The following is a 10,800-nucleotide window of genomic DNA, read 5'->3' on the forward strand; positions in this document are numbered from 1 at the left end:
AACGTAGGAAGTGTTACAAACAGCTGATCGGATCAGCAAAGCGTGTTTCTGGAATATTATGTTTTTGTTGCTGCAAGTGCTTTTTATGCAGTTTTTGCAAAGCTATATGTGGAAGGAAACTGTGACCGAGGACAAGCTGATGGCATAAGATGTAAGTACAACTCCTCCGGTTTCATATGCAAAAAAAATTATTGCGCTAGCTTACGTGGTTGCAGAGCTACCGGGATTTAAAAGTAGTTACACAAAACAGAGCGTGCCCACTCCGACTGGTTTTAAAGGGTTAAAACATTTTCTTCATGATTTAAGTATTTTTAAGATTTTTTGGATCCTTTTCATTCATGGATGCCTCAAAGAATCTCAGGAAGTCATGAAAAGAGCAGAATGATATTCTCCAGTGTGGAAATAAATGTTCATTCATTTTTTGTTATGACTGTTAACATCTACAAGCAGATGAGGCTTCTTTACCCCGAGCTGATGGTTCTTCCTGATGTGCAGCTCCTAAAAATCATCAGTAAAACTGAACTTACAGCAAAACTTCTAATATCTGCTTCAATTAGAAGGAAGCTCGTTAACCAGCGTTTCTATTGGTGTTCTGGGGAAAAATACATATCATGTTGTACTCAAGACCTGAAACCAGTGACTGAACCATAAACTCCCCAGGAAAAGGCTTTAGTGGGGTCCAGTGTTGGGACTAATGCGTTATTAAGTAACGCATTATAGTAATAACAGTATAACTGGTTATTATGCCAAAATCAGGAACAGGTTTATCGTTACTGGGATTTAGAGGGTCGTTATTCATTACTTTGTGTGTTGCATTCACTTACCTCGGAAATCGGAACACGGACCTGGGAATGATGTCACACTCGAGTAAACGGCGTTCTGGTTAGCCTCGTCAGAGAAGTCGGGATTCCAATATGGCATTGCCCACGAAAACAGTTGTTTTGCTAGCCTACAAAAACAAATTACTACTAAACACATTTGCAGCTCATCTGCAGTCTGGAGTTACCTACATCTTCCTACTCGGAAGGCAGAATCTCCGAGATCCGAGTACAATCGAAAGCACCACGACTGCAGTTTTCGTGTTGGACGTAAAAAGTGCACGTGACGCTGTGACGCAGGCTAGAATCATGGCGGCAGTTGACGACGGTCCAGGCGTGGGATTTCTCTCGTGGAAATATGCACATTCAGTCAGGGAAGCAACACATTAATCAGAGAATTCTGAGTAAAACCAAAGTTACTTTCCCTAGTAACTAGTTACTTTGAAAGTAACAAGTAACTTGAAGTAACTGAGTTACTTTTGACAGAAGTAACTAGTAATGTAACTAATTTACTAATTTAAAGTAACTTACCCACCACTGGTGAGGTCAAAGGTCAAGTGAGCAGCAGGGTCCTTTTATCATAGGCAAATATTTTGCAACCAGATGTGTCGCCCCCTGCTGGGCATTAGAAAGACTGCACAGTTAAATTTTCACTGGCTTCTTCAGATTGCTAGACTTTTAAGACCAGAGATGGGCAGTAACGCATTACTTGTAACTTGTAACGCGTTACTTGTAACTTGTAATGCGTTACTGTAATCTGATTACTTTTTTCAAGTAACGAGTAAAGTAAGGGATTACTATTGCAAAAACAGTAATTAGATTATCGTTACTTTCCCGTAGGAACGCTGCGTTACTAAAACCGTGATTTTTTGCGAGAATGTCTCATGACAGTGACGTAAGCGAGTGCGACGTTCGTGACAACAGCTGTGTGCAGATCAACAATGGATCATATATCGAGTGCAGAGAGAGTATGAGCGTGCAGCGTTTAAAGCGTGGAAGTACTGACCTTACTTTGAGTTTGATTCCATAAAAAGTGACAAAAACATTAGTGTCCGTTGTGCGTGGGAAGAAAACTTCTTTTTACAGCGAAAAAACCCTAAACTTCCAAACAAGCACCGAGTAGCTACGACGTAATGGGAAACTCACAGAGAAACTCGCGGATTCTTCCACTGACCGCTGCACACCTGCACCAGGGTAACCCTCCGCCTACCCCACTCCTGCTTTACAGGTGAAAATAGAGCAACAGGACCGCTAGTCTTTGACTTTATTTATTTTCTGCTGTGTTTTACTTGCATCTATTTGAAAGACTGAGTGTAAACACAAAATAAATATTTTATTTTATGTGCTGGAATGTGCAGAAAATAGGTTTAAATGTTAAACTAATTTCTTCCAGTCAGAGAATGTTGCAGATAATTAAATTTTTGCTTGATGCATAAAGTTAAAAGATTAAAACTAATAAAACAAGTTTTAAAAAGAGACTTTTCCATTTGATTACATTTTGTATGATGATGATGCAGAAAAAGTAGAATTGGGCTGAAAGATCTATCACTTTATCACCTATTCAGGTTGTAAATCGTGTTTTTAAAAAGTAACTAAGTAACTAAGTAATTAAATACTTTTGAAAATAAGTAATCAGTAAAGTAACGGGATTACTTTTTGGGGGAGGTAATCAGTAATTAGTTACTGATTACTTTTTCAAGTAACTTGACCAACACTGTTTAAGACTTCAAAGATTTATCAAAGATTAAAAAACAAACATTTCCGCAGACGTGCCGACATATTATTCACTTCCCCTGTCCTGCTCATGTTAGACACGTGTGTGTTAATATGTAAAGACACATGTCCACAGCTGTTCACTGAAACACCAATCATATTCTGTTCTTAGTACGGCTTCAAATGTCAAAGCACCGCCACTCTGACAGAGAAGATCGCGACGAACGGTTTCAGCGCTGCTGTCTTTGCCACGTGCAGGAACAGGACTAGCGCTGTAGGGAGGCGGGTGTGTCGGCTGATATTTGGACAGACAGGGGTGAGTGACACTGCTCCACCGCGCAGCCAGACAGCGTCTGCCGTGAGGTTAGACCAATAAAACAAAGAGTCAATTTGTCAGCCATCATCGTCCTTCATCACGGCGAGCCGGGGCTGGGAGACAGGTCGCCGCTCTGTTTATAAAACCATAGGACGAAAAGGTTTGTTTGGATGGAGGGAAATATGGAATATTATGGTTGGACACAGGTGTCGGAGGCCCAACACCCGGCTTTTATTTTATAATTGGAAATATTCGTCACACTGTGCTAATGGAGTTCTGGATGTAAAAATAGATTTAGGTTACACGTGTTCCTCGTCTTTGGGGATGTGCAGACAGATTTTCACTGGAAACTGATTCCCGTTTCAGAATAAGTTTTGGAATAGTGTCGGCTGGGCAGGTCGGAGGATTTGATTGGAATCTGAACAATTACCATTTCCTGTTATTCAGCAAACTGTCTGCTCTTCCTGTGTTTTAACTCCAGGGCCGTGGTACCTGATTCTTCTTCTCCTACTTCCAGCTGTGCCTTTTAGAGGTCTCCACTGTGGATCATCTCCCTCCATCTCCTATCCCAGCATCCTCCTCTGTCACACCAACCCTCTGAGGTGTTTCCTTCTGCCTGGCAGCAGGTAAAATACCTGTTGGTGATGTAAAGTGGGCAGGTACTAAATAGGGTCACCTAACCAGCTGGGCGACCAAATCATCTGCAAAAGCAGGACAAGATGCTGCCGTAGCTGTGAGTCTGTGACCTCACCTCCTCCCGTGGGAGCAGCAGGTCACAAATAATGCAAAGTGACTGTAAGCAGATTGTGAAAGCAGTTTGGGGAGGACTGAGGGAAAAGTTTCTCATCTTGAATCTGGAGATAAAAAACACATTTGCCCTGTTTAGAGCTCCTTTACAGGTTGTTTTGGTGAAATGTCCCTTTAGGCTTCCTGTCCCCGTTTTTCCCTGACTTCAGCGGCACATCATCTGCTCGGCGTTAGCTCTGTGTGTACATCCACGTAAGCCTGTGTTCTCCAGGTGTCACTCTGCTAGACCTCACTTTGATCACACTGAAACGAGACGGGATTGAACGGTCGGTCTGAGAGGCGCTGCGTGACGGCGACAGGTGGTTAACTTCGGCTCATAAACAGGAAACAGCAGGAAAAGGTTAAACTTATCTGCATGTTATGAATGAAGCAGATCAAAGCACTGCTGAGGCTTCACTTTAAGTCCATTTGCTGACAGCGGCTTACATTCGGTGTTGTAAAGATCACTCGAAAGCTGCAGTACCCAAACACATTTTGAGGTACTTTGAGTACTTCCATATGATGCTTGTGATGGCATCAGCCACACACGGGTAAATTAGTCCATTTTTCACTTTATTAGTTTGCTTTGCAGTTTTCTTCATTAATCATTTGGTTAAACCTAACACTGATATTATGAGGCGCGCACATAGTAACATTGTGTGGTTTTTCTAAAATGTTTTGTTATATTAATTATGTTTCTCTTTCTTTGAGTTACCTGGTTTGGGCGGTGGCTGTTTCCTGTCTGGGCAAAAGGCGTGGCTGAGGACTCTGGGAACAACATGCCTGCTCAGCAGGACCAACCATGGGCTCACCAGGAGCAGGGGTGTTTTAGGTTCAGTTAGGCTATTCTGTGCTTAGTTAATATTAGTGTGTTTTTGTTTTCCCCCCTATTGTGTTCAAATGGTTTGGCCAAATCATTATAAAAGCTACCCTCATGTGTCTTTGTAATTAGGTCAGTTTGTGAGTTAAGTTGTGTCTCACTTTGTTTTGTTTAAGTTTCTGGAAATTACTTTTCGTAGAGTTATATTTAGTCGACCTCTTTTATGGGCCTGCTAATGCAAATTTTGTTAATTTTGAACTTTTTGAGGGTTAAAATAAAGAAAACCCTTTTTTAAGATATTTTTTGCCTGTGTCCTCTTTGCTTTGGCTGCTTGGTCCCTCACAATGCTACTTGATGCTGCGTTTTGCTACATGTGAGAACGCCTTTGAAATTAAGTCTTTACTTTTTCCTGTTTTCTTCCTGTTCTTCTTTCAGGGTACTTCCTGTTTTATTTTGAAGGTTACATCCTTGGTTTTCTTTATTTTCACTTCCTGCCTTTGTTGTTTTCCTGCCGTTATTATCACCAGGATGAGTTCACCTGTGCCCTTCAGTCCCAGGTGTGTACTTGGCCTCAGACTTGCTCTGGTTGGCTGCTGAGTCTTTGCAGCACTGGGCAGCAGAAGCACTGCCCAGTACACCCCAGTTAGATGGAGGTAGAGAGGGCAAGGACCTTAAAACTTCTCAGGACACGCATCAGCCCTCGCCAGGTCTCAGCATTCACAGGGACGGCTGAGGAAACGTGGAGCTCCTACAGAGTTACAGCTGAGAGCGTCTCTCATCCAGTCTGAGCGTCGCCTGAAAGCTGGTGTGTTCAGGGAGCATCCACCTAAAAACTGCATGGTTCACCCCAGCAGCAGCCTTCCTGTCACTACAGGACATTTACACCACCCGGGTCATCGGCAGGGCCCACAGCATCACCATTGGCATCACACACTGCTAGCACAGCCTGCTCAAAGGAGGCTAACACATAGCACATCAGACTGAGCCCTCCTCCCCCTCCATCACTCCTGTGCATCAGTACTTCAGCATTAGTATAATCTTCTGCTGCTCTGCCTCATCTGTGCAGGTCTGCTTACAGTATTTGCAAGAGGCAGAAGATTTTATTTTGCATGTTAGTTTTTTTTACTTTGCATGTGACAATAAACTGCATCTTCATTTCATTTAACAAAATCAACCAAAATGAGGACACGGAGAACTCGAGCACTTTAAAAGCCTTCCTGGCTCCCTGACACACGCTCTGCTCCCGCTCCAGAGGTTTCTGGGACTTGAACCCGAACAGGCCGCTCTGCTTTCATGTGCGCTGCTCACATCGGCAGCTCTTCCAGTGCCTCCTTCAGGGCTCGTCCAGGTTTCTGCGAGGAGCAAATTGAGAACATCCTCTCTGTGGCGAGCGAGCAAGGAGTTTACAGGTTGCAGGTGGGCCAAACAATGTGATACGGATCACTGCGAGAGTCTGTTTATTCCTTTCTTCATCGCTCACAGGAAAAGGGAGGCGGAGGCCCGGCTGAGTCAGTGAACTCCTTGGATAAAGAAGAAGAAAGAGAGAGCGCTAACATGGAAAGTGTGACAGGTCTGGATACGGTGGGTGAACGGTAAAGCTTTCATGGTGACCCTCGCAGAGAGCACTGAGCTTTCTGTGGAAAACAAAAGTCAGAGGTAAAAACAAAACGTACAATCAGACGACCACATTTACGTCAGCCTGCGTTGTTGTTCGGAGGGAACATCTTAGTTATTGAGCGACATTATGACTGACTTGTTGCCTGGAAAATGTCTGAGGTGGCTGTTGTGTGTCAAAAGGAGTTTGTTTGGTCGTTGCCGTCGAGCCGTTCAGCCGTCACATTCAGAAAGGCGCTCTGCGAATTTTACTCGGTCATTTAAAAAGCTATGACGGGCTGAAAGAGACAAAGTAGTCCAAGACATCATCTACAGCAAAGCCGACCACATCTGAGATCGTTTTATCTGTTAAAAAAAGAAGAAGAAGCTGTAACACAGACTTTTTACAGCAGCACTGACTTTCAACGTGCTTTAGACTGAATGGTGAAGAACCTACAGCAACAAGAATGGAAAAACAACTCCAACAATAACACGATTTATGACCTGTGAGCATGATTTGGCGATGGCGGGGTGGAAGAAACCTCCAACCGAATCAAGTGCCGGAGCTTTCGAACGGTGGAAGTCACATCAGCGGTGGTCAGAAGGTGGGCTGGTCACACGGTCAAGAGCAAGTGGTCGATTGAAATGTGTGGACACAGAGAGACAGAAGCCAGTTTATTTATAGTTGGCTGCCAACAAATGCACTGATCAATATTAGTGTTTATATCACAGTAAAGTATGTGCAGTAAAATCTTTGTGTATGTGTAAGTGAAATATTCAAAGATCATTATTAACGGTGACGCTTACCTACTACTTTGTCTTAATTGTAAGTAAGTAAGTAAGTAAAATTTATTTATATAGCGCTTTTCACAGATAAAAATCACAAAGTGCTTTACAACACAGGAAATGGGAATATAAAAACAATATAACAGTAAATAAAACAATGTAAAACAATAAAACTATAAAAACAGCATAAGAAGAAATTAAACAAATGCTTTTCTAAATAAAAATGTCTTCAGCTGTTTCTTAAAAGAATCAATGGAGTCCGTGCAGCGAAGAGACAGTGGGAGAGAATTCCACAACTGCGGTGCCACAGTCTGAAAGGCCCGATCACCACGAGTTTTAAAACGAGTGCGCGGTACCACCAGCAGTCTCTGATCTAATGACCTTAAAGCCCGAGAAGATGTATGTGGTTTCAGCAGGTCAGATAAATATTGAGGAGCCTGACCATGTAGGGCCCTAAAGGTTAGAAGTAAAATTTTAAAATGAAACCTAAAATTTACGGGCAACCAGTGAAGGGAGGCTGGAGTGATATGTGATCTTCTCTTGGTGCCTGTTAAGAGACGTGCTGCAGCATTCTGCACAGTCTGAAGACGATTTAAGGCTGATTTGTTAAAACAAGTAAAAAGGCCGTTACAATAGTCTAAACGAGAAGAAATAAAAGCATGAATAATCATCTCAAGTTCAAGCTTTGACACCATTAGTCTGAGTTTAGAGATATTCTGTAAATGATAAAAACAGTTTCGGACCAGCTGCTCGAGTGACATCGAGCTGTCAAATATGACACCGAGGTTTCTAAGGCTTGATTTTACAGAAGGGTCTAAGAAGCTGATATGCTGTCTAATTTCTGGGACCATGTGGTCTGGAGCAATAATTAGAGTTTGTTTTATCAGAGTTTAGTTGGAGAAAATTGTCATATAACCATTTGTTGATTTCTGTCAGGCAATTACTTAAATTAGACAATTTATAAAACTCAGACATTTTGAAGGAACAGTATAGTTGGATGTCGTCAGCATAGATATGATAGGAGATATATTTATAGCGCTTAATAATTTGGCCTAGGGGAAATACATAAAGTAAAAAGAGAATTGGACCCAGGACAGATCCTTGAGGTACCCCACACGGCAAAACCGTTGATTCTGATGTGACATGATTCATGCAAACAGTAAAAGATCTCTCAGACAGATATGATATAAACCATTTTAAAACAACACCAGTAATCCCAAACAAGTTCTCGAGTCTGTTTATCATGATACTGTGATCTACAGTGTCAAAAGCAGAGCTGAGATCCAACAGGACCAGCACTGTGTCCTCTCCAGAGTCTGCTGCCATCAAGATATCACTAGATACTCTAAGTAAGGCCGTTTCAGTGGAATGCAATTTACGAAAACCAGACTGGAAAGTGTCCATAACAGCATTTTTATCCAGGAAATAGTTAAGTTGTTCTAGTACTACTTTTTCTAAAATTTTCGATATAAAAGGCAATTTGGATATTGGCCTATAACTGTTAGGAAGAGATGGATCCAGCTGAGGTTTCTTTAATATTGGCTCAACAATAGCTTGTTTAAAGAAGCTGGGGACTGAGCCAGTATGAAGAGAAGTATTTATCATTTCCACAATACAGGGGCCAATTGAATCAAACACACTAGTGAAAAATGAAGATGGAAGGACATCAAGGGGGCTTGAAGTCTGTTTTATATGACAAAGCAGGTCTCTGATGTCTTGTAATGTAACAGGTTTTGTTTTAAGACTTTCAGAGGCCTGAAGGAGATTCACAGGTGAGTGTCAGTGATGTCACCTGAATGGCAGCATAACTAAGGGAGGATTGGAGGATCAGACTGAAGTGCAGACTTTCATCTTTAAGTCAAAGGGTTAAAAACATCCCTTTAATTTTAGGTGCAGTCCCCCAAAAGATTAATAATGCAACACGTGACAAAAAGAGCCACTTGATAAAATGGGGTGGGGCTAAAAAAAAGAAAAGAAAAAAAAGATTAAAACTAGCAATGCACACCTAAACACACGTCAACATACCCACAGGTAAAATGCTGCCCTCTGCTGGTGAAAGCTGCTGAGTGAAATTACAAAAAAGCAGCTTCACTGAGTTTTCTTTGCCCAAAGCACAGAGCAAGGTTTCAGCTCACACCTGTGTTCATCTCACCTGTGTCCATCTCACCTGTGTTCATCTCACCTGTGTCCATCTGACCTGTGTTTATCCCACCTGTGTCCATCTCACCTGTGTCCATCTCACCCGTGTCCATCTCACCCGTGTCCATCTCACCTGTGTCCACCTCACCTGTGTCCGTCTCACCTGTGTCCGTCTCACCTGTGTCCATCTCACTTGTGTCCATCTCACCTGTGTCCGTCTCACCTGTGTCCATCTCACTTGTGTCCATCTCACTTGTGTCCATCTCACCTGTGTCCACCTCACCTGTGTCCACCTCACCTGTGTCCACCTCACCTGTGTCCGTGTCACCTGTGTCCGTCTCACCTGTGTCCATCTCACCTGTGTCAGTCTCACCTGTGTCAGTCTCACCTGTGTCCGTCTCACCTGTGTCCATCTCACCTGTGTCAGTCTCACCTGTGTCAGTCTCACCTGTGTCCATCTCACCTGTGTCCATCTCAGCTCTGATTAGGGTCTATCCTTGTGTGTGATGCACAGACACAGTTACCTGCATACATACAGCCTAAGTCTAGCTAGCCTTAGATGATAACACAACCAGTGGGTGATGCTTCAGTCACTGCATCCAGTTTCTCTGGGCTGAAACACCTGACCTCACTATGGACACATCAGCTCGTTCATCCAGTCGCTGCCAGATGTTGATACTCACTCCATCTGTCCCCTAAAGCTGTTTCTGGCCCTCTCCTGTCAGAAGCTACCTCTGCTGATCCTCCAGTTTCACTCCGTGTCTTCCTGTTTGCATCCGAGTCCACTTAAACAGTGGAGCAAAGCAAAAATCGACCCAAAGAACACAAAGAGAAACAAAAGGGACCAGAGAGGCGTCTCTGTGACTCACTCTAAGAAAGGTCAGAGTGGTATCACAGTAGTGTCCAAAGGTCCACTGTATTGTTAATAATTCTCCTCCCTCATCTGCTGCAGTTTGTTTTCAGAGACCGTCCTGGTATTCGTTTAAGATTCTGTGTGGTGAGAGGGTCGATCCTCACAGAAAGAGCTCCTTCTCTGAGGCAGAGGCCTTTTTGCTTTTCCACCTGAGCCACAGGTGCTTTTCTACAGCGCCGTCATTCACCTTCACTCAGGAAATGTTTGCTCACACCTCTCCTCTTCCCTAAAACCTGCCTGCTCCGGGAAAAAGAAATCCCACTCTACATCCCGATAAACTGTATGTAAACACGTCTCTGATGACGACGGTGGCGATCGCAGTCCCCTTTTCCTTTAAACGCAGCCACGGTAACATGATGATGCTGCATCACAGCGCGCAGGTGTTTCTGTGTTTCCACAGACGGTGACTGCCTTCTAACCCCATGAGGACTAAACATATTTCTTCCAAGAGTCATAATTACAGGAATGAACTGACTGAACAGCAGAACTCAAGACCAATGCACATTTGAATTCTCAGGCTAAGAAACAGGTAAGATCAGCTCAGGTAAGTCTCGTCTCTGGGAGTCACCAGGAACCTGCCAGAGAGGAGAGAGCAGTAACGTCCTGATGCAGCAGAGAATTATGGCCCAGATCGTTTACAAACTTGACTTGAATTCGTACTTGAGTTTTCCTCGTGATTTACGGGCGGGGCAGCACCACGGGGGTGGAGACAGCACAGGTTTCAGCAGGAAACAGAGGAAGCAAAAGCAGCATCCCTGCCCAGAGCGCCATAATCAGGGCAAAAATCATTTTAACAGAAACAAATCAAAGACTGTTTATACTTTTTACTGTTCTGCAGAATCCAACACTCAGGCTCAGGTTAGCACAGTTTGGGTTTTGACCCTGTAAAGTCTGAGTCATGAAATAACTGTCAGAT

Source organism: Neolamprologus brichardi, chromosome 5 (genome assembly GCF_056152115.1).
Source record: "Neolamprologus brichardi isolate AB-2024 chromosome 5, ASM5615211v1, whole genome shotgun sequence".
NCBI classification, from domain to species: domain Eukaryota; kingdom Metazoa; phylum Chordata; class Actinopteri; order Cichliformes; family Cichlidae; genus Neolamprologus; species Neolamprologus brichardi.